Source organism: Carettochelys insculpta, chromosome 3, assembly GCF_033958435.1.
Source record: "Carettochelys insculpta isolate YL-2023 chromosome 3, ASM3395843v1, whole genome shotgun sequence".
In the NCBI taxonomy this organism is placed as follows: Eukaryota; Metazoa; Chordata; order Testudines; family Carettochelyidae; genus Carettochelys; species Carettochelys insculpta.
This window is the reverse complement of record NC_134139.1, coordinates 159,950,092-159,974,980: the sequence shown is the minus strand read 5'-3', so window position 1 is coordinate 159,974,980 and position 24,889 is coordinate 159,950,092. Positions and strand designations below refer to the sequence as shown.

Sequence of the window (24,889 nt, the reverse complement as noted above, 5' to 3'; positions counted from 1 at the left end):
GAATGATAATGGCTTCAATGCTGGTCATGTTCAATTCTTCCAGGATGCTAGTGTTCACGTGCCTATCCTCCCAAGAGGTATTTAGGATTCTTCTGAAGAAGCGTTGATGATATTGTTCAAGGGCCTTCAAATGATGCTTATAGTCTGTCCAGGTTTCACATGCATATAGTAACTTTGGAACAACCACCGCACAACGTACATGGAGATTTGTCTTGAGATAAATATCCCGGTTCTCAAAGTCCTTTTGTCTCATGTGGACAAAAGTAAAGCTTGCCTGGCTCAGAAGATGCTGGATTTCCACATCAATGGTGACTTCAGTGGAAAGATGATTTCCAAGGTATCGGAAGTGCTCCATATGTTCCAACAGTTCTCCACTGACTTCTGTAAAAGGTGCATCAGAATGTCCCATCGGCCATGGTTGGTGGAGCACCTCAGTCTTTTTGATGTTCAGTGTGAGGCTGAGATTTTTGCATGCTTCAGTGAAGGAACTTAAGATGCTCTGAAGGGCTGTGGGAGAAAGAGCAGCAACCATGTTGTTATCTGCATACTGGAGCTCCATGAGCGAGGTTGTGGAGGTCTTGCCTTCAGTCTCCTGCAATTGAAAAGCTTACATGTAAAGCAATATCATATTGCATAAAAGCTTCCTGTCCAGGTGATTAAGCAGTGAAATAAATTGCCTAGGGAGATTACAGAATCTCCATCATTGGAGATTTAAGAGCAGGCTGGACAAACACCTGTCAGGAATGATCTAGCTAGTGTTTGGTCCTGCCAGGAAACAGGGGACTGAATTTGCTGACCTCTCAGGGTTCTTTCCAGTTCCATGATTCTATACAGTGTTCCTCAATTTCAATTTTTGAGAAAATTACTGTTTGGGAGAGGATCACATTCTGTTCACATCCTCTAAGTGAAGTAACCTGGAGAAAAATTCCAAACCCTCCTAAACATTCTATCTACAATTGTAATTGAAGGTGCAGAGAGCATGTTGAAGTAAGAGTTTAATATATGTTGGATAACTCAGGCCTAATGACCACAGCTGTGTGAAATGGGAGGAAATGTGAATATCTTCCACTCTCAGTCAGTTTAGTGAAAGTGTTAGAAGCATGCAATGCAGAGTAGGAGGTGAAATAAATTAGCAGTGGAACTGAAAATGGAATTGCTGAAGCATAAGACAGAAGCATAAGATAGTATTTAGGGCTGAATTCTGATCTCTTAAGCAAAGTTTGCATTGACTTCACTAGAATTATTTTTATTTTGAATTGTCTGGTGCATGAGTGTGTTAAATTAGCTTGAACAATAAAAACCTATGTAAGAAGGCAGAGAGAGAGAGAGAGAGAGTTATGCATTAAGAAGAAAAGCCAATAAATGTTCCAAAAAACATGCCAAACTGACAGTGGAAAGAAAATGGTGTTGGCACCTGATAATCCTTATACATCTTTTGAAAATTAATTAGCAGGTAAAAAGAGGGTAAAATGAACACAAAGTACCTCTGGAATTTGCATGAAGTAGTAACTGAACAAAGTGAGAAGTTGTCCATTATATAACAAGACAGCTCACTTAAGTGGTTTAAACATATAGGCCAAGGGAATAAAAGCTGGGCATCAAGGAGATAGAGAAAAAAAAATAGAGGGATTGCAAAAACAAACCTGGAGCCTGTCATATTTTAGTAAAGCACTTATCACAACAGGTTTTAGGGTTTTAACAAGTACTCCAAAGTTACAAAACGAACCCTTCTTATCTCTGCCTCCCCTGCCAAAACAAACAAACGTCAAAAACCAGCACCAGAAGAGTCAGAAAAAAGGCAGGAGGATTTGGGGAAGCACTTCACTACTATGGTCCAGAGTAGGGCTTGACTATGCCATTTACAAACAGACCATAGAAAGGGGGGGGCTGATATGCAAGATGCCTGCTGAAAAGATGCCTAGGTAAGCAGAAGCTGAGTGTCTGCTAGTAGTCCCTTTATGAAGTTAATCTTAGTCTCTCACCTTCAAAATGAGCTTTGCTGATTGATGTGAGGAGATCCCACATGACTGGAAACATGGCTACCTTATCAAGCTTTCAAAGAAAGACAACCTAAAGGAATGCAAGAACTGGAGGGGCCTCATGTTACTGTCTATTCCGGGAAAGTATTAATTAGGAGTCTCTTGGAGAGAATGAAGACAGAAATTGATAGATAGCTTTCTCATTGGGAAGTAGTGAGGTGGGAGTCTCTGCTTATTACAATATTCTAGAGGTACATTTCTGCTTGGGTCTTACAAAAGACCATGCAGGAGGGAAGGAATTTTCCTTCCTTGCTCCCACTATGTATTCACCTAATATGGCCTTTAATTGGGAGAAGTCTTGACTGTACTTCACAAGAGTAAATATTGTGAGGTTTGACCCTGCCAATAAGGGCCATATACTTCCTAAAACAGAAAAATATGGTTTCATATATTTTATTTTGTAAACCAGACAGGCTGCCAAATTTTTGACTTAACAAAACTGAACACCCATGCTCCTCCTCTTTCCTGAGGCCCTGCCTTACTCACTTCATCATCCTTCCCTCCATTGCTAGCTCATCCCCTCCCTCACTCACTCATTCACTCGTTTTCACTGGAGTGAAGAGAGGAGACCTGGGGAGAGTCCCTTTTTGATCTTGTGTTCCACTGAAAACCAGATGCCTGGTCACCCTGCTTGAAACTGGACAGAGAACTGGGCTAGTGCATGACACTGAGAATGAGAAATTCTCATCTTCATAGTTCATCCTGCGGGAAATACAAAAAAAAAAAAAAAAAAAAAAGCAAAAGTGCAGTTCTGCTGTCTCTGATGCATGGTGACTTCCAGTCAGCTCAGGAAGAATTACGTTCTTTTCAGTGAGGGCTGAATTAGGCCCAACTTGGGAAGTGTAGATTTAATTTTTTAATTATTCAGTGTAATAAGCAAAGATATAACAGAAGATAGGAATTTAAAATAGGACTTGTTTCTGTGTTACTCTAAATACTGTTTGGACCCATTTTAAGTTCCCTTAACACTGCCTGAGTTGTGAAAAGCACTTTAGTGTAATGAGACACATCCCATGATTTTAAGCAAGCAATTGCTCTTTACAGAACCCTGTAATGAGGATGGTCTCAAATACAGTTCAGTTAAATTCTTTTTAGTGTCAACTTGTTCAGTTGTAGTTCGGATATAGTTTTACAGGCTTGGTGGGAAATCGTAATAGTCCATTTCACCAAAGCAATTGCACAATCCTCAACCTAATGTCAACAAGGTAACCAGAGTGGTTACTTCTAAATAAGTGCACCAAAACCATGATTCGTTGCCCTCTAAAGACCACATAACTGATGTGGGATACAACACAGCTGTAAAACCATCTGAATCGCACATAGGGCATAACAAAGTTGTACTTTCATAGTTGTATTATTTTAAGTATCATCTAACAGTTAAACAAACATTTTTCTGCTGTTTCAAACAACTTGAATCAATTGTAAAACACACAGAATAAAGCATTGATATGATGTTCCATGAGCAGATGGCATGTTAGCCTGACCTTGTTTATCCCTGGATCATATCCTGTGACAAGGTTTTATGTAATAACTGCTGCAGTCCCAGGCTACTTTCCTCGTGTCAGATTTCTCTCTTTTCTTCTAGTAATATAATTTTAAGATAGTAGTGGCATTTCTGACATTTAACAGTTGAATGATTTTGTATCCAAGTGCACAACTTTTCTTGAGACCCTTGAAATACTATAGCGGCTGCGTCTAGAAAAAGATTATCTGGTCTTCCATTTTACTTTATAATCTACCTACATTAAAACATTGATATTCATTTTGAACTTTATGCAACTGATATTAAACTAAGCATGTGATTGGCTTAGCTCCTTGCACACTAACAAAGAATTGGTTTAAACTGCCTGCATCCATAAGATCCTTATCTGAAACCTTATGTACTGTAATGATCTATGTACCAAAATAGCATTTTTGAGAACTCAGAGAATAAAAATAAATGTTTTTTTTGTGATGCAGTACAGGAAGAATTATGAGAAGGTTTAAAACAACAACTAATACAAGAACCAGTGTTAAAGTTCTACGTACCAAGAAGTCCTATCAAAGTTTCAGCAAATGCTTCACAAACCTAGGTTAGGTGAAGTAATTTTACAGAAGCATAAGGATTGGTGGCAGTCATTGGTGTTTGAATCCAAATCACTGACTGAGGCAGCAACCAGATACACACAGCTTGAGAAGAAGCTTTTAGGAATAATATTTACCTGTAGGAGATTCATTCATAATATTTTTGGACAGACAGTGGAAGTTCAAATGGGACTATAAACCCATGATAGCGTTATATAGCAGATGGCTAACTCGCTGTATTTTAAAGGTTAAAATAAACTATAATAAATCTGAAAAAGTGAAATATGGCTGTTACTTACACACCCAAAAAAATCCATGTTCACAGCTAATGAACTTTCCAGAGCATTGGCTTCCATGAAACCAGAGAAGATGTTAGAGGCAGGGATGCAGCCCTATGTAGCTCAGATTATAAAGTTAATTCCCATCACTAACAGGAAATTTACAAAAAAGTAGAGAAAGATGAATAATTGGAAACCTTAAAGAAAAGGTAATTAAAGACTGTCCTGAAGAAATAAGCAGTTGCTATCCAAATGTCAGAGTTATTGTAAGTGAAGACATACATGTATGATAGATTGATTTTTGAGTAAGGTTGTAATTCCAATGAGCCCCTCAAAATAAATGATACAGAAGATCCATAAGGGATTTTTAGGATTCATTTAGGAACTGAGAAGTGCAAACAATGAGTGTGAGAATTTCTTAATGGCTGTAGGCCAAAACATTTTTTATGCTTGAAATACAAACCATGCCAACAAGCAGAGGCACTGAGTCCTAATCCAGCTGCACAAAAGCCTTATGAGAAGGTAGGCACTGAATTATTTACCTAGCCATCAGTGGATTATTTAATATTCACAGACTGCTATTCTCTGTATCCACAAATTTGCACATTGCACAGTACTAACGGTAAATCCGTGATACCCCACATAAAGGGTATTGTCTCCAGACATGGCACTCTGGATGAAGTCTTTAACAATAATGGGCTACAATGTTCCAATGAAAAGTTTAGTCAATTTATTATAGACTTGGATTTTGGTCATAAAACATTAAATCCACCTTAGATCCAATTAAATGAGTTGTTGGATAGGTTTATACCAGAGTTCCCTGTAGACCGTGCACTTGTGCTGCCACTCAGGAGAGATTCACATGCTGCACAGCTGATTAGCAGAGCACCCACAGCTGGGCTTTTTTGTTTCCCATTGTCTTTTCTTCTCCTATATTTAGGCTTTCAATTTTTGCATTGAAATTGCCCATCAGAATCAAGAAATCATTCTTTGCTTTCTGGTTCACACAACTTGGTAGTCTCTCATAGAAGTCTATTTTACATTCCTCAGCTGCTTCATTGGTTGGTGCATAACATTGCACAATCAATACATTCTGCACTTCGGTGTAGAATCTGGCTGTGCTGCCCATTCTATTAAACCATCAGAAACCTTTCTTGATAACGTCAAGCCCATGCCTTCTGTGCATGGTATGCCCCCTTCTTTACATCCTGTGTAGAGGCTGGTTTCACCTGTTGCCAGGTGTAGATGCCAAGATTGTGTCCATCTCGTCTCACACAAGCCCCAAATTGCAAGCTTGTACTATTTCATCTCTGCTGCAATCTGTGCTGTCTTCCCCACTTGATACATTGTCCTGGTGAGAGAAGGATCATCTGTGGGACAGCTTCCTTTCTGCTTTCCCTACCACCTTTCTGTGCAGATTGCCAACTCCTCCAAAGACTTGTGTAGTTGTAGAATTCTTTGTAGATGTTTCTGTAACTTTTGTTTTTTATGGATAGGGTTATTAACCCTAAGCTGACCCCTTTTACCTCAGGGAGAGTTGGTCCCAATTTGTCTAGTCTCTACCCTTTGATCTGTCAAGTTTGGGTGAGCTGTAGCTCCCACTGGCATAGCTCCATGGGTCATTGAGATATACAAGCCACCTCACCATGACAAGGAATGGACCCTGGGCGAGATAGTACAGGGCAAGAAGAGATTTGTGCCAGCAAACCCAAGTGAGCAGCTCAGAAGATGGAAGGAACACTGAAGAGCTACTGAACCATCCTGCCCATATGAAACCTCCACAGTTATTACCTGCAAATATACTTCTGCAAATTAAAAGCAACAGACCTACAAAAGAAGAAATCAGAAAATTCATTGACCTTCTGAAAAGCAAAAAAGCACCTGGTCCAGACAACATCCCTGCAGAAGCAATCAAAGCAGGTAGTGAGACATCGATCAACATGTTGTATGATCTATTTGGGAAAATTTGGGACAGTGAGGAGATCCCACTTGACTGGAAACATGGCTACCTTATCAAACTTTCAAAGAAAGGCAACCTGAAGGAATGCAAGAACTGGAGGGGCCTCATGTTTCTGTCTATTTCAGGAAAGTGTTAATTAGGATTCTCTTGGAGAGAATAAAGACAGAAATTGATAGATAGCTCAGGGAAGAACAAGCCAGCTTCTGAAGCAGGAGATCTTATACTGACCAAACAGCAACTCTCAGAATGATCATAGAACAGACACTTGAGTGGAATCCCCACTGTATGTAACCTTCATAGACTTTGGAAAAGCCTTCAACAGTGTTGATGGAGACATTTTATGGAAACTGCTGCAACACTGTTGTATCCCATGCAAAATTATTAACCTGATCTTTCCAACATAGGATCATATGAACATGCCAAGTTGTTCACAGTGGTGTCATGACAGAAGCCTTCAGCATACTCTCAGAAGTGTGACAAGGGTGCCTATTGTCACCTTTCCTGTTCTTGATCACAGTGGATTGGATTATGAGTAGGATAACAGATGGCCATCAATGGGGCTTTTAACACAGTGAGAAGACATTGATTTTGCTGATGATGTCACCCTCCTTTCACACCGATATAAAAGCATGGAAGAAAAAGTCACAACACTAGCCCAAACTGCCTCAATGACTGGACTGAACATTAACACGTCAAAGACCAAAACAATGAGGATCAACCTGTCCAACAACACCACCATCACACTGTGGGGGGCTGACCTGGAAGATGTGGAGCAGTTCACCATCTTGGGGAGTATTATGGGCATAGATGCAGGAACAGACAAGGATATCAATGCTGGGATAGGTGAAGCAATAGCTGCATTGAAGACACTTCATCCCATATGGAGCTCACAAATAATATCTGTGAAGACAAAACTGCGGCTCTTCAACAGAAATGTGAAGAGAGTGCTCTTGTATGGATGCAATACCTGGCATACTAAAAAGTCTTCAAAATCACAAGCTACAGACATTCATAAACAAGTGCCTGAGGTACATCCTTTTCATCAAATGGCAAGACTTTGTCACAAATGAGCAGCTTTGGAGCAGAGAAGGACTAGAAACATTTGACGTTCAAATCAAGAGAAAAAAGTGGGGATGGCTAGGCCACACTCTCAGAAAACCATCATCCAGCATAGTCCATCAAGCTCTCAAATGGAACCCACAAGGAAAATGCAAAAGAGTAAGATCTCTGACAATGCAGAGAAAATCTACTGAGATTGAAGGACAACAACTTGTGTACTCCAGGAGTCAGCTAAAAGTTTTGTCCCAAGACATATTGAAGTGGAGGAGACTTGTAGATAACCTATACGTCATTCAGTGTACAAGGTTTTAATTGGGAAAAATATTATTTTCACTTATAGGACACAGTATTATGAACATAGGAGTTCCTGTGATGTGTCCTGGAGATGGTAGTTGAGAATCCTACAAGGCTGTGTGTGTGCAACAGTTCATCAGAGAGGCTCACCAGTGTGTTTTACTAAAGTATTATTCCTTTTTTATTCACTGGTGGATTATTTAATAAAATTCCCAGACCATTGCAATTTTTACTTAGACCAGTCCATGCTACACAATTGGTAAAGAACCAGCAGCAGAGAGGATTACAGACTGCTATAAAAAACAAGTCAGGGTTTTGAGGTAGTTGGGGGATTTGGTTTCCCAATCCTTCAGGATTTTCCTGAAGCCTTGAATCACAGATTATGTCTTGGACAAAACCTCTAGGAATACACAAAACTGAAATTCTCAAACTTATAGGAGTTGTAGCACGGAAACAGTAAAGAAGCAGGCAGAAGCTGGTTAGGGGAGGTAGACAAAGATCCTTCTATTCCCCTTCAATTTAGAGCTCTTGGCAAGTAAACCTATCCTGAGAAAACTAAGAGTAAATAGCAGAGCTATTTTTATATATTTATAGGAATTCTGGTATTCTAAAGGTCTGCTGAGGTTTGCTATTTCTGGAAGTAGACAGTTTGCAACATTTTGTAAATAAGCAACGTTAATAATTCATGTCAGATTCGTTCTTTGAGGACTTTTAACTCAGGAGGTGAACAGCTCAGGCAGTTTAGTTTTAATTGTCTGAGCTGTAGTTATACATTCACCAAGCTTTAGTAGTAGTGAAGAAATACACAGACAAAGGCTGGCATTCAGCTTTGGATTTGGAACTCCAGGGTTAACACTTATCCTTGCTGCCTTTTCCTTACCTTTATTGTGGTCAGGAATCTATTAATGACTGTCTGAGGTAGCGCTATTTCTGTGACTTGAAGGTAAGTACTGCTTTTGAAGAGTATTGCTATTTTGTGTTATATAATCAGGCAAGTGTCACTATCACACTAGCTCACTCCTGCTGTTCTAGCTTGTATGTCAAAGTTATTTGCTGATTACAGTAAAAAAATAAACCAAATAGACGTGAATATTAACTTTCTCCCACACTTGGGATTCCTTTCTGAGCTGGGTCCTGGGTCCCTTTTAGCAATGCTAGTGTTTGTAGAGCACCTTCCTGAGAGAACAGTCCAAGGGTTTTATTCTTTTTGTGTACTATGCCATGCATGTCTGCCATTCCTGTCTCACAAGAGGTGGATTTCTAGTCACAGTCTTGTGTGTGTTTCTGTTTCTTTAAGGCCAGTTTGGAGAATGTCTTTCACAGAGCATATTTTACCCCAGCTCTTTTAGGCTGTGTTAGCCTGGAAACAGGCAGGAAGCTGTTCTGAACTGTGCAGTTACCTATTGTTCCAGGCTGCTCTCTCATTACTGCTGGGGAAGCTCATCCATCCCTTTAACATACACCACTCCTCTCCTGGGCTCCTTTCCCAGATGCACAGCAGCTTTTCTTGCCTGTGGTTGACTCACTGCCCCCGCTTCTTTATGGGAGCTGCAGGAATGCTTATAGCTGCGCCTTTTTGTCCGGTCACCTCTAGTTCTGTGAGCACAGTCAGCAAGCAGGCACTTTGCTCTGGGTCCTCCACATAGCAGTCCTGTGCAACATCTACCCCAACGGCTACTTGTGTGCTCTGGGCTCCTGACTCCAGGTAAGTCACAGGGGGAAGCTCTCCTCAGACCTTCCCTCGGGATCAGCTCTTGGAAGGGTGTTGTGATATAGCCCTCCTCTGTGCTATTAACTGAGTTACTTGATCAGGGTCTCTCCCTTGTACTTCCTCTTTCCCCTCACATCATGCTTCCTGGGGCATCAGGTAGTTCAGGTCAGGTCCATCTCTGCCCAGTGAATGTTCATTACAACATGATGTTGTAGGTAGCAGATTGTTCATAAGTGTATTTGGCCTGAAATTACTTATGCCATAATTAAGATGTGACCTGTCCTACTGCATTCTGTACAAACAAGTGTAGTCTGTCCCGGAAATTTTTCAGTACAGTTGAAAAGGTCAGGCATGAGAAGTGTGTGGAAAAAAATCATGCTTAAAAAGGTGTCTGGAAAGAGTAAAGTGTCTAGTACCAACACAGCCGTCTGTGTCAGCCATCTTTTTCCAACCTTGCTGTGCCGCTTCCCCCAAATATCTTCACTTCTGCTCCTTTGGTAGCTGCTAATACCGTACTCCACATGCATCTCTCCCAGGCCTAGGGGGAGGGCACTGCAACAGGTTTCAGTTTGTCCTTTCCTAGGCCTAGTATTGCAAGGAGGGGAGGGGAAGAGGGAAGAACAAGACACACAGCAAATGTCAGCCACGTTGGTGAAAGACTAGAAAGTCCTCAGCTATTATAGTTACGTATTTAAAATAAGGAACTATTTTATAGTGTCAGTGCCACAGAGGAGAGAGAGAGCTCAGTCTGCTTTCTTTAGCAGTTTACCAGGCTTTCCCCACTTGGTCAGAATATATGCATCTAGAGAAGCCACCAATCACAGTAGGTTTTTCCTCAGGTTTGTTCCCCCACCACCACTGCAAGCCAGTTTATTTGTTTGAAGTTTTGTATTTTGGGTGCATGTCACAATACCTTCTCACAAGTGTTAAGCACTGACTCTAGGAGGAAAAAGGATTAGAGAGAAGTTCGCTATACATGCACCTGGGCACAGAGCTAAGCAACTGCATAACTTTATGATTAATGGTGATTTTTAAGAGGAATGAATCAAGGTATGGTATAAGACTATCATGAAGGGTATGAAAGAGTTAGGAATTGTCATGAGTGGGTGGGCATGCATGCTCTCTCCATATACTGTCCCCATCCTGCACAGATGGTTCAGATCACTTTGCTAGTACTATAAACCTGCCCACCCCACCCCACACAGGGTGCAGCCTGAAACTGGGCTGACCCTGAGCCTCTAGCTAATCAACCTGGGATCCCTCTAATGCTGTGCTGCTGTGACAAACTGCAGCTCAGTCCCAGTCCTGCACTCACACAAACATCCACACAGGCAGGAACACACACAACTACAGTTGCATGAAGGCTGCTCCACAGCTTAGGACCCTAAAGCTATACCATCCTGCCCTGGTCAAAAGCCTGATCAATGTAAATTTATTACCCAGACTGCTTCTTGCTTAATGTTGAGAGGGCAGTTCTGCAGAGTGGATTCCTTATGCACTGAAGCAGCATTTCCCAGACTAATTTGACCACGGAACACTTTTGGGCTTGGTATATATTGATGGAACACATACATGCTGATCGGCGGTGTGACAGTGGTGGTGGAGGGTTTCATACCATTAAATTACTGCACACAATGCACAAAAATTGATTTAAAAGAGGTGGTGTAGATGACTTATTTTACAAAGAACAGGAAAAAAAGAGAAAATGGATAAATGGCTTGTGATGGGAGGATGGTTAGCATCCTTCAGTAGGCATCCTTCAGTCTGCATAGACTATGGATCGCGCCCTTTAAAGTTTAAAGGGCGTGATGGTTAGCAGCCCTATAATAAACACTAAATTTAAAAATTTAGTACAAACTTAAAGCAAAACATCAATGTGAAGAAGGATGTTAGTGTTGTTCTTTTGTACAAAAACAGAAAGGATAATATTGTTCAAAAAAGGAATGTTCTTTCTTAAAGCTTAAAAAACATTTTTCTGAAAAAGAAATGCAAAACCAATTCAGTATGGAAACATATTTTTTAAATTGTGTTTTTATAAATTTGTTATTTTTACAGAAGACTACTGGAAATAAAAATAAGTAACATTTGACAGTTTATTTAATGGGAAGAGTGTTTTTGCATCTTTTGATCACAAATCTGCTTCATATTAGGAATGATGCTGGAGAATTGTATCCTCATATCAGGTGCAGCATCCTGTGGTTTGTCTGAACAGGACTTGTGCTGAAACAATCCAATTTGATTGATTGTTTTGGCATGAATCACATAATAAAGATCCTATGGCAAATTCTATAACATCTACTATCTAAATACTATTCAAAATCCTTAGTATTTTTGATACACACATAATTACCTATTTAATATGTTAGAGGAAAAAATACTAATAGCATCAAATTTTTTTTTCACAGAACACCTGTGCACATGGCACAGAGCAACAGTGTTCCCCTAAATACAGTTTGGGAAACTCTGCTTTTAAGTATAAAAAAAGGTTTATAATGAACTACAGAAAGATGGATTTGACGTGCTTATGGCTACATCTACACGAGAAGCATATGTTGACAAAAGTGACTGTCAGAAGAGATTTCCTGGCAAAACTTCTGACAGCGTGGTTCTATACATAAAAGCATATCAAAAGAGCAATCTGCTCTGTCAACAGAGAGCAGCCAGACTGCCCAGCCCTCTCTCAACGAAATGGCCGACTGGAAGGGCTGCCCAGTGAACCGGAAGCCCTCTCTGTTGACAAAATTGCACTGGAGTGTCTCATGGCTGTTGTGTCTACATGAAACTGTTGAGAAAGGTGTTATACCTGAATGCAGAGAGATATAACACTGCCAGTGGATGTGCTGAGTTCTGTTGACAGACTTTTGGCAAAGCATATTTTGTGTGTTGGCTCTCCACAGGTTTTTTTGACAAAAACCCAGTTTTGCTGGAAAAACCCTTTCTTGGAGACATAGCATATAAGTAATAGCAAGCAGACCAAAGATGATTTCCCAAGAAATAAACTAAGTCACAATCTAAGTCTTATATACTAGCTCAGATTTGAATTAAACAGCATCTTTCATTGTTAGATAGTAAAAACAATCCATCAAGCTACCATTCACAGGCAGGGCTTCTTCTTTCCAATTTGCCCTCCTCCCTTCCAGGATCCAGTCTTTGTTCCTAAGGTGTTTCTAGGTGTTTTGTTGTAGGGGAGAGGCCCTGTTATATCATTGCCACATTTTATATCTTCTTCCAACCTGCTAGAGAGATATTTTGCTGTGACCTGAAGCAAACAGTCCCTGCTGTGTAGTGTTATCTCACTGGTTTCTGTTGTACCCTGAAGGTAATCCTTGCGAAAGTGTGTCTCTCTTCACTAGGCCAACAACTCTTCTGGGCCTTTTCTTGTTGCATCTGCAAGGTTATTTTTGGGAATTCCCTACTTCACAGCATGCTTCAGTAGTATTTACACAGCAAATTTTATAACTTCCTATACAAATTTAGCACATACAATTTAACAGGATATTAATCTTCAGCAAATTAAGGCTTTTAGAATGATACCTCCCAAGGTATACTTTGTATGAAACATATCAATTCTACCTCCACACTGAATATGGTGTTCGCAGTTTCTCAAACGCTACTTAGAAAGACTACAGGCACTGTTCAGTGACAAATGCCCTCAAGGCACAGGTCCCTTTCCCTGGATCTGTGGTTACTGATATTCTGATAAATGAATACCTAGTGGCAAGAAGTGGCTCTATCAGCAATAGAAATCCTCTGCAGTTCTCTAGGCCAGCCAAAGGGTTACACACCCCAACATTTATAGACTGAGACAAAACTTACCTACTGCCTTATATGTTTCATGACATCCGTTTGTAATCTTCCCTTCTGAGCTGTTCCACGTATCTCATGCAAAACATTCCTATTCATCACTCCTTTCAAACCCTCTTATCTTGTATGATAGGGTACGTGTACAAACACACACCTGTTCTATATATGTTACTTCTTAGGAATGCCTGTGTAATAGCAACACTAGCAGCACCCTTGTCAAGTTTACATGTCAGACAAAGTTTGTAAACAACTGCTTTAATTCTTGGCCTAACTTTGATTCATGATATCACTGTACTTTTTGAAGTGTGGCTCAGGCCATGGATCTAATACCAGGTCTATTACTCCAGGTACTCTCTCATGCCCTGCCCACCCCCGCAAAAAAAAAAAAAAAAAAAAAAAGAATAGAATAGGTTGGAAGAGGGCATTTGTGTAAGTGAATGGGAAGATAGTGATAGAACTGAAATAACTAGCCATGCACAAATTCTATTATGTCTTGTTAATTTTCCCATCAGCTCAAAGGCTTATAGATGGAATCCTTGCCCGACCTCAAAATAAGAGAAGTCAAGAGGTATGCAAATAGCAATGTAAATTGCAAGTAACACAAAGCATGCTGTAAAACCTCTTTGAAACTATCAGCCAAATATGGCTGATATTTAGGAGCAATTTAAAGTCTAACAGTACTCTTTGATATACGTAATAACCTTCATAGCGTTGCCAATTGCAGTTATAAAAATCCTTTCACTATTAGCTGTGCATTTGCTGCCATCATCAGTTGAAAATATATTTAACTTTAAAAAAAAATCAAAAAAGTCACTTAACTACTGTTGGTAAAAATAACACTATTACCAAAACTAAAAACAAGAACAGAAAAAACCCCACCTTTTTGGTTTCCTCCTCCATTGGCTTGTGCAGGGAATTAGTGCTTTGTGTCTTCTTACCTTGTACTCCTTCCTCAGTGCATTCAGTGAGGCTATGTCTACACTAGCATTCCTCTTTTGAAAGAGGCGTGTAAACGAGGGAAGTTGAAAATGCAAATGGGACACCGATTTACATATCTGGCACCTCATTTGCTTATTCTTCATTCGAAAGAGCTCCTTTGAAAGAAAAAAAGAAAGACATTGAAAGAAAAAAAGCAGCGTAGATATGGCTCTTTTGAAAATAATCCCCATCTTCTAAAGAACCCTTCTTCCTGACAAAAAAATAAGAAGGGTTCTTCCAAACATGGGGATTACTTTCAAAAGAGCTGTATCTATACTGCTTTTTTTCTTTCAAAAGAAGCTCTTTCAAATGAAGAATGTGCAAATGAGATGCCAGATATATTTAAATCCATGCATCATTTGCATTTTCAATTTCCCTCATTTACATACCTCTTTTGAAAGAGGAATGCGAGTGTAGACATAGCCTAACTGAATGCAGGAAAAACAGGAATTGTAATTGTAAACTCACGAGTATTGCCAGATGATTGCTAACAAGGATAACACCTGGGGAGAAGGATGGACTCCATCACCAGCCTAGAGAAGATAGGCATGCCCAAATCAGTTCATAACCCTGGTTCTAGCACTCTGTTTATTGTCCCAGGAAGAAACAATATATAGACCACCTAAAATAATCTCATTCTCAAACTAGATTGTGCTCCTTGGCTGTCAGTACCTTCTTGGTCAAATCTCTACTCACTCTATGGCTACGTCTACATGTGTCCCAAACTTCGAAATGGTCACTCAAATGGCCATTTTGAAGTTTACTAATGAATCGCTGAAATGCATATTCAGCGCTTCATTAGCATGCGGGCGGCAGCGGCACTTCGAAATTGACGCGCCTCACCGCCGCGCGTCTCGTCCAGACGGGGCTCCTTTTCGAAAGGACCCCGCCTACTTTGAAGTCCCCTTATTCCCATCAGCTCATGGGAATAAGGGGACTTCGAAGTAGGCGGGATCCTTTCGAAAAGGAGCCCCGTCTGGACGAGACGCGCGGCGGCGAGGCGCGTCAATTTCGAAGTGCCGCTGCCACCCGCATGCTAATGAAGCGCTGAATATGCATTTCAGCGATTCATTAGTAAACTTCAAAATGGCCATTTGCATGGCCATTTCGAAGTTTGGGGCACGTGTAGACACGGCCTATGTGGGTCTACTTCCTAGTGCTGTCTTGTATTTCAAGGGGAATGTTCTCTTCTGTGCCCCAGCTGGTGTCATCAGCTGCAATCCCCTAATTTTGCCTAGCTAAATCAGATGAGTCCTGCCTGCTGGACTCCTCTCCAGAGCAGGGTTGGTGCTTCTCAGCCCTCCTGCTCCTTATTGGATAGACCTCACAGTCACAGCCTATAAAAACCCTTTCAACTGATTATATCTCATTCTATGCCATCCTTTTAATATACAGCTACAATGCATGGACTTCGAGAACAGCACAGCAAGTTCAGTTTACCTTAACTGGCTTTGGTTGCTTTGAAGCATTTCATACACAAAAGTATACATTCAAAAAGGTATTTAAATACCAAACTTGCAATGGAAGATCGGCACCTAAATTCCATGCCGAATCTGAGGCATAATGTTCTTGATCCTTATTAAATAAAGAGCTGAACAAATGATAGAAATATAAAAAGCAGAAAACCCTATTAAGTTAATGAGAACTACGAGACTCAAATGTGCTCTATGGAGATCTCCACCTCTTAAGAGGTGTCCCCTTGTGGATCACTTTCTCACCCAATCCTGATACCTAAAGCAACCACATTTATGTCTTCCTTGTGAAAATAATCTGCTGTTCAGTTACATAATTGCTTTCCCACATTTGAGGAAAAATAGTTAAGGAATAACCTTTATTCTTGAAAATTACACAGTGGATGAGATGTGTGTTACACAAACCCAGTACAGAGTTAACGAAATGCAGTCAGGGAGACAGATAGCAAAGAAGGAAAGAGAGCTGGAGAGAGGGAAGGGTATGCAAAACGAAGAAACACTATATTCGGACTGGTTTCCAATTTCTGCCTAGGCAGCTCCTCAGAGTTTATTCTAGGCAGAACTTTTAAATTTAAGATTGTTTAAAACTTCACATTATAAGCATCTGATTTCAGTTCCATACACCTTTGATAAATTTCAACTGTTCAGATTGAAACAACATCACTTTCATTCATTCCCCTGTTATAATGTCTCCTGAACATGATGAAGTGGGTCTTACCCATGAAAGCCCATTACCTGTTAAATAAAATTGTTAGTTTTTAAGGCACTATAGGACTGCTTGCTTTTTGTTTGTTTGTTCTTTTGTTTTGTGAAGCTACAAACTAACACAGCTACCTCTCTGTGACTCCTGTATGTTGAATGAAGTAGTATGGAAAAAATAAGAAATCGTATAATAAAAGGTTGTCTCATGAAGCATTCACAAAAAGGAGCCGAACTGCTTAACTTTAGCATTTCTTAACCTTTGAATGCTTGACTTTGCAAACTTACTGTCCATTTTAACATAATTTTATATGTAATTTGAATATACACAAACTGTTCATGCAATGCAAATTTCACTCAGTCTGGTGCTTTAGATTTTCAAGCACATTTGACTTCACAGATTATGTAAAATTTGAAACAATTGGCTGGGACCCAGTAGGAAAGTCACCACTCGTCGGCCATTTCTACACAGGCCACTTCCTTCGTTCACTGCAATTAAACAGCGCCATCACAGGATATCCATGAGCCTGAGTCATCTGGCATGGGCCAGCAGCATATCTTTAATTACAGTGTATTTACACCCTTAGTGGAATAATGTTCCTCACCCTGTATGCTACACATCTTTTTTTTTCTTATGCTCTCATCCTCTCCCAAAATGGTCCACATTCCTGTCTAAAACATAGGGCATCATAGTTAGAAACGGTAACATAGAGATGAAATCCTTCCCCATTAAAGTGAATAGGATTTTTGCAGTTGACTTCAGTGGGGTTGTAAACAGGGTGGTTGCTAACAGGAGGGAGTTTTGAGAAGGGCTCTCCTGGGGAAGGAGGGGGCAAACTATAGCACCTTTGGGTAAGTGGCTCTCTGGAGTGTGTGGGTGCCTGGGTTTGGGGGTTCTGGGCCTGGGTTTGTCTGTTTATTTGGAGTTTGGAGTGCTGAGCTGTGTGTTTGTTTGTTTGAAAGGCCATGTGCTCAGGCTGGCCATGTGCTCAGGCTGCATGCCGATTGGCTGAGCGGTCATCAGAGGGAGGGGCTCTCTCAGGTAGGCCAGAGCTCTAAAGCCCTGCTGGCAAGTGACCGGGGAGCTTGCGACCAGGGGGTTGCTAACAGGAGGGAGTTTTGAGAGGGGAGTTTAGAGGGGGAACTTAGAGGGAGCTAAGGGACCCACTGCAGCATGAGGGGCACGGGGGGCGAGATCAAGGGATGTCAGTGGTGGGCAAGTGGTTTGGGGGCATCTGGTATGGCTGTGAGGATGGCAGCACCCACAGAGGCTGCTTGCGGTGCACTGGCTCAGATTGCGTGGCTACCAGGCCCAGTCCTGCGCTCCCTGTATGTATGCACCGCACCAGATCTGTGGGGCTCCAGGGACAGCTGTAGCCAGATGAAGAGTTAGTAGCTTTGGGTGGGGCTCAGAGTGCAGCTGAGCAATGAACAGAGGGCAGCAGTTAACAGGGAAAGGAGTTTGCCTCTGGGCAAAGCATCCTAGAGGAGCTTGGGTGAGTGTGGGATTTGGGGGGCTGTGTGGTGAGCTGGTGGGTGAATGTCTGTCTGTCTGCGCAGCTATGTTACTTTGCAGAGAAGGGCAGTTTGATCAGCTGCCTGTGTGCCTGAGTTTGTGTGGTGCAGAGAGGAGCAGGATGCAAGGTGTGAATTGGGGGAGTTTCCTGCCAGGTGAGCCTTCAAGGGCTGATTAGTCTGGAGGCAAGGCTTTGAGCCAGGCCTAACCAGCTAGCAGCTCTCCCTATAAGAAGGGAGCTCTCAGCGAACACTGTGAGCAGCGAACAGGAGGCAGCAGCTAACAGGGAAAGGAGTTTGTCTCTGGGAGTTTGCCGAGGGAGGAGCCCCGTGTTTGTTGTCCTGTTCAGGTATGGTGTTCCACCTGTGCCCTGCAAGGCAGCACTATCAAGAAAAGCAGTCTCTGAAGAGAAGAGCCTGAAGAGTGATGGTGGAAGGTGGACCTGGGGGCACTGAGAGCAGCTGGGGGGAGAGGGGTCAGTGTAGTCAGGAGGGTGGACATGGGAGCAGATGGGGGTAGTGGGTTCGGGAGGGTCCTATGGTGATGGTAGCTGGGGGGGGCAAAAGGTGGGGAGGAGGTTTCCGGGGATATGAGGTTGTTGCTCCACAGGGAGCTATGGTGACTCATGGGGACAGGGAGGTATGAAGTAGTGGGATCCTTTACCACATTCTCCACACCCCACTGCCTTGTGGGTTATCCTGGGAAGAAGCAAGGCTAAGGGTGTAAACCCTGACAGAAAATCCGGAGTGGAGTCCGAAGGCGGTTTGGTGTCAACTTCTGGCACTGTCCCGGCAACTTCTGCAGCTGAGCTGGTACCAGACGTGGAGGTTATCCTCTCCTTTGGACTACATCAGTAAAGCCGAGAGGGGGACACTGGTGTCTGGGCAGCCCAGAGTCTCCATAATAAGTGCCCAGGCTCGTGCCCAGAGAGGTACTCGGTCATTGCTGAACAGTGTTGCGTCAACACGGGAGGCAACAGATACCGGTTATAAGCTCTTGCTCGATTGGCATAGAGAACAAGCGCCAGGGGTTGCCTTCGACGGTGGGAGAGATCCTCACATCTCACTGGACAGTCACCACCCACCTCAAGCTGGGCAGCCCCCAGCCAATAGGGTACTGTCCCGCCACAGTTCACCTGCCTCGCTGGGTGCAAGAGGTTTAAGGTTCCTGAACCTGACAAGTGACTGAAATTTGGGCACCAGGCAAACCAATAAGAAAATCAACAAGAAATGAGAAACATCAACAATTTAAGCTTGCTTGCTGGAATGTGCGGACCATGCTGACCGGCTTGACTGAAGATCTTCAGGCCACCAGTGACACCCGAAAGACCGCTGTCATCAACGAGGAACTGAAGAGGCTCAGAGTTGATATCGCTGCACTGTAAGAGACGCGACTCGCAGATTCGGGATCTCTAAAGAAAAAGGACTACACCTTTTTCTGGCAGGGCAAAGCCCAGGAAGAACCCAGAAAGCATGGTGTTGGCTTTGCTGTCAGAAACACCCTTCTACAAATGGTTGATTTAGTCATGGGTGGATCAGAAAGACTTCTTCGGATCACGCTTCAAACTTACGCTGGTCCCGTCCACCTGATCAGCGCTTATGCTCCAACCCTGTACGCCACACCAGAAGTGAAAGACAAGTTCTATGACATGCTTAGTGCTGCTGCAGCGCAAATACCGGATCATGAACAACTGTACATCTTGGATGACTTCAATGCAAGAATTGGAGCTGATTGGGTCTCATGGCCTTCCTGCTTAGGACACTTTGGTGTGGGAAAAATGAATGACAATGGACAGTGTCTCCTTGAACTGTGCTCATACCACAATCTGTGCATCACAAACACATTCTTCCAAACGAAGCCATAGCACAGAGTGTCGTGGAGACACCCACGCTCAAAGCACTGGCATCAACTAGACGTGGTCATCACAAGGTGTAATAACCTCAAAAACGTCCTTCTGACACGCAGCTATCATAGTGCTGACTGTGATACAGATCACTCGCTAGTTTGCTCCAAGCTCAAGCTGAGACCCAAGAAGCTGTACCACTCTAAACCTGCTGGAAGGCCCCGCATCGATGCCAGAAAGACGGCAAACTCGGAGAAAGCTGAAAAGTTCAGAGAGACCCTCCAGGAAAATCTGCGCAGCGGCCCTGGGGGCGCTGATGTGACATCCAAATAGCAACATCTGAGGGATAGAGTTTACAACACGGCCTTGTCGGTGTTTGGAAGAAGAGTTAGAAAAAAGAAAGACTGGTTCGAAGCTAACTCCGATGAGATGATTCCAGTCAATGAAAAGAAGCGTGCTGCACTCCTGGAGTACAAACCACTGGCTCCAGCTATACAGCAGCATCCAGACCTGTGCTGACTTTAGTAATCTCAGAGGAATGTACGAGGGTATGAAGAAGGCATTAGGACCCACCCAGAACAAGATGGCACCTCTGAAATCCAAATCTGGTAAAGTCATTGCTGACAAAGCCAAACAGATGGAGCGCTGGGTTGAGCACTATTTCGAGCTGTATTCACGCGAGAACGTTGTGGTTGACGCAGCCATCGAGCTCCTACCAGTAATGGATGAACTGGATCAGGAACCAACTGTGGATGAACTGAAGAGAGCCATCGACAGCATTGCAGCAGGAAAGGCCCCAGGCCAGGATGGTATATCACCAGAGGTAATCAAGTGTGCCGCGGACATGCTCCTGGAACCCCTACATGAGCTACTGTGCCTGTGCTGGAAAGAGGGTGAGGTTCCACAGGATATGCGCTACGCTAACTTTGTAACCTTGTAGAAGAACAAAGGAGACAGAAGCGACTGCAACAACTACCTTGGAATCTCCCTCCTAAGAGTCACTGGTAAACTGTTCGCTCGCGTCATCCTCGGCAGACTCCAGAAGATTGCTGAGAGGGTGTACCCCGAATTGCAGTGTGGATTCTGCGCAGAGAGGTCTACCATTGACATGGTCTTCCCTCTAAGGCAGCTGCAGGAGAAGTGCAGGGAGCAGAGGAAGCCACTCTACATAGCCTTCATTGACCTCACCAAGGCCTTTGACTTGGTCAGCAGGGATGGTCTGTTCAAACTGCTCCACAAGATAGGCTGTCCTCCACGGTTACTCAAGATGATCCAGTCGTTCCACAAAGACATGAGAGGAACCATCCAATATGACGGCGCTTTATCAGATGTTTTTAGAATCAGGAGCGGCGTCAAACAAGGATGTGTGCTTGCTCTGACATTGTTCGGGATCTTCTTCACACTCCTCCTGAAGCATGCCTTTGGATCTTCAACAGAGGGCATCTTGCTGCACACGAGATCTGATGGGAAACTGTTTAATCTTGCAAGGCTGAAAGCTAAGTCTAAGGTGTGGGAAGTCCTCATCAGAGACATGCTGTTCGCATACGATGCTGCTGTAGTGTCTCACACAGAAGACCAGCTTCAAAAACTGGTGGATCAGTTCTCCAAAGCGTGCAAGGACTTTGGGCTTACCATCAGCCTAAAGAAGACGAACGTACTCGGTCAGGATGTTGCTGAATCCCAATCAATCAGCATTGACAACTATACGTTAGAGGTCGTCCACGAGTTGATTTACCTCGGGTCCACCATCACTGACACCCTGTCATTGGACACTGAGCTAAATAGGAGGATCGGAAAAGCAGCCACAACTCTGTCCAGCCTCAGCAAGAGAGTGTGGAATAACAACAAGCTGTACACTCATACCAAAATGCAAGTCTACAGAGCCTGCATCCTCAGCACCCTCCTTTATGGCAGCGAGACTTGGACCCTGTATACCCTCCAGGAAAAGAGGCTGAACGTCTTCCACTTGCACTGCCTCAGGCACATCCTTGGAATATCATGGAAGGACAGAGTGACCAACACCGCCATCCTTGAGCAAGCTGGAATCCCAACCATGCACACCCTCCTCAGGCAGCGTCGGCTCCGCTGGCTTGGCCACGTCCACAGGATGAATGATGGAAGGATTCCAAAAGACATCCTGTGTGGTGAGCTAGCCTCTGGCAAAAGCCCTCCCGGATGCCCCCAGTTGCGCTACAAAGATGTCTGCAAGAGAGACCTCAGAGAGGTAGACATCGAGCTGGACAACTGGGAAGAACTAGCAGACGACCGCGGCAGATGGAGGCAGGGGTTACACAAGGGCCTTCAGAAGGGCGAGATGAAGATCAGACAGCTAGTAGAGGAGAAACGAGCGCACAGAAAGCACGATAAGGACTTGCCAGACACCCACCACATCTGCAAGAGATGCAGCAAGGACTGTCACTCTCGTGTGGGTCTTCATAGTCACAGTAGACGCTGTAAATGAAGTCCTCAGTTGAAACTATAAAGGGCGCGATCCATAGTCTATACAGACTGAAGGATGCCTACCTATTTAGTGGGAGAACAAATAACTTCTTAACACTTTCTGAAGCCTTACTTCTCTGTGCCTAATGTCACATTTAGTCCTCCATACTGTGCCTACCATATACTGTTTGGTGTGAGGTACATAATAGATCAAAAACTCCTGAGAAGCAGCATTACTTGATTCTTTCTGTAAAGCACTTTAGCCATATGCTGTGAATATTATAAAGATAGTAAATGATAGATATGTACATACCAAATTCTCTTTAAACATAGAAATTTAAATCCAAAATTTCTGTAAAAGGAAAAAAACAAGTCCTGACTTTTTTTTACTCAGATTGTGATATTGAAATTACTTTGATTATAAGTGTCATTACAATAGGGGGATTATAATTCTATCCATTATGCTTTTATTTGGAAGCAACAAAAATAAGGGAACATTTCACAGTATTCTAAAATGCCCAGATTCACCAAAGCATTTAAATACAATACTAAATTTCAGCATAATTTGAGCAATTCACATGCTTGCAGTTAAGCATGTGCTTAACTTTGCTGGATTAAGGCTCAAGTAAGAATGTCTAATTTAGTTCGTATTCTACAATTATAATACAACACCTGTAAAGGCCAAAGAAAATAGCCAGCTACTGGAGTTGCTGGTCCAGCATTTTGCCACAGCAGGTTAGTAACAAAATTACAGATGTAATAATAGTTATCAACTGCATTTAAGATCTATTTTTGAAATACATTAAAAGTAACTATAATCTACCTGGAGGGAGTTTTGACTCACTTTTTATGGCCCTCATATCAAAAGCACTGCTGTACTGCATAGAAACAAGATGTTCACTGTTATAAAGCATTTACCATAAACTGCCTGGAAATAGAGATAATTAAAGGATTGTAACCACATCTATGTAAATCGTAGTGGCCACTCTATAACAGCCTCTTTCTGTGTTCCATTTTTCATGCTGCTAATAGATATTGTACTGTAATGGTTGTGTTCCATTTCTAACACAAACATTAGCTGTTTGTTAAAGATTTCTTTTCTTGCAAGGTATTCTAATTATTATGGAACATTGTGATAACTATAATTTAGCTAAGCTTTGCTATGTGAAACTCTAGTTTAAAGAGTAGTATGAATGTTTTAAAACTAATGTAGGATTTTCTGAAATAGAACACTTTTTTCAAACTTCAAAACAAAAAGCAGTCAAGTAGCACTTTAAAGACTAGCAAAATAATTTATTTGCTAGTCTTTAAAGTGCTACTTGACTGCTTTTTGGTTTGATAGTGTATAGACTAGCACGGCTTCCTCTATTTTTTCAAACTTGTGATGAATTGAATCACAGAAGTCCTGTTGGGGATGACCCCTAGTGTTCTCCAAGTTGCTGTGAAACCTTGTCGTACTGAAAGCTAGGAGACAGTTGAAGTTTCAGTAAAGGCAGGAAAAGAGGCAAAAGCAGTTTTCTTTTGGTGAACTAGCTCTGGTAAGTGCCTTCTAAGGCAGAACAAAGCACTATTAGTTTTGACCATCCTCAGAACCAAATATACTACAGGTTGAACCTCTCTGGTTTGGTACTCTCTAGTCCAGCCACATCCACGGTCAGTCTTGATTTTAAATATCTGGATGTCCACTTATGGGTGTGACCAAGTTCCCCATGGTCCCATAAAGTTTGTTTATAGCCACCAGTCCTGGCTCTCAGTGTTTTGTGCTGTTATTTGACTCTAATGTACTCATAAATGTCTTCTAAGAACCCAGTAAATAGTGGAAGTGTTGGTAATGCTGCTATACAATATTGACCTCCCTGTCTGGTTGGGCACTGGTCAGGTCCCGAGACTGCCGGACTACAGAACTTCAACCTGTACTTAACGATCAGCAAGCAATCCTCTTAGATAGATGTAACATGTAATTATGCAGTAGTATTTTCTATTATCATTGAGTTTAATTGTATTCTATGAATACACAGTGTTATGGGATGAAATCAACATAAATGCTTAAATTATAGTGACATGCCAGATCTGTTATAGTTTAGAGTTAAGACCAGCTTTCTGTTTAAAACTAGACTCTTCTAAGACTGTGTCTGCGCTATGAGATAAAATTGAATTTAAAGGAGTTAGCTCAATATTAAAACGTCACTGTCTTCACAGTTAATACTATTGTCTTGATTTATTGAGCTGTGATACCGATAACAAAATGTCAATATTACGGGATGGGTATAGCGTCAATTTCAAATTTAAAATCTCGAGTAAAGGCTACTGTGGAAACACCATGTCCTTAATTTGAATTCATTAGCCTCCAGAAGCGTCCTGTATATATCCCACAAAGCTATGTGTGGCCAGTTCCTTGTATGCTGCTCTCCATCCAGATGCACAGGAAGAAGGTCACAAGAAGCCCACAAATTTTTCATTGAATTTGAATTTGAATTTGAATTAGAATTTGAATTAGAATTCAGCAGCGCCCAGCCCTGCAAATATAAATGGCGCCCATTATGAAAAAATTTCTTTGCCCATCACATCACACCACATCAGTAGCAATTACATTGTTATCCATCTCCCGTAATCATGAGCAGTCAGGGTAGTGATCTGCCTAGTACTTCTCAGGGCCTCAAGAGAGCCCCAGTGTGGACCCACCAGGAGATTCTGGATTGTCTTGCAAATTTGGGGAGACCAATCCATGGTGAA

The 24,889-nt window shown here is 42.3% G+C and overlaps 1 protein-coding gene across 2 annotated transcripts in view; it reads left to right on the top strand.

Annotated features, from left to right (window-relative positions):
• The first annotated feature begins 8,545 nt into the window (after positions 1–8,545).
• The window catches only part of LOC142010532 (isoaspartyl peptidase/L-asparaginase-like), a 240,730-nt gene continuing 224,386 nt past the window's right edge, over positions 8,546–24,889 (top strand). The window contains exon 1 of one of the 2 annotated variants that reach the window (XM_074988881.1): positions 8,546–8,637. The gene's annotated coding sequence lies outside the window, so the exon portion shown is untranslated. Of the gene's footprint in view, positions 8,638–9,310; positions 9,400–24,889 lie in introns of those variants that run through there. The other variant, XM_074988879.1, reaches the window with a different exon arrangement.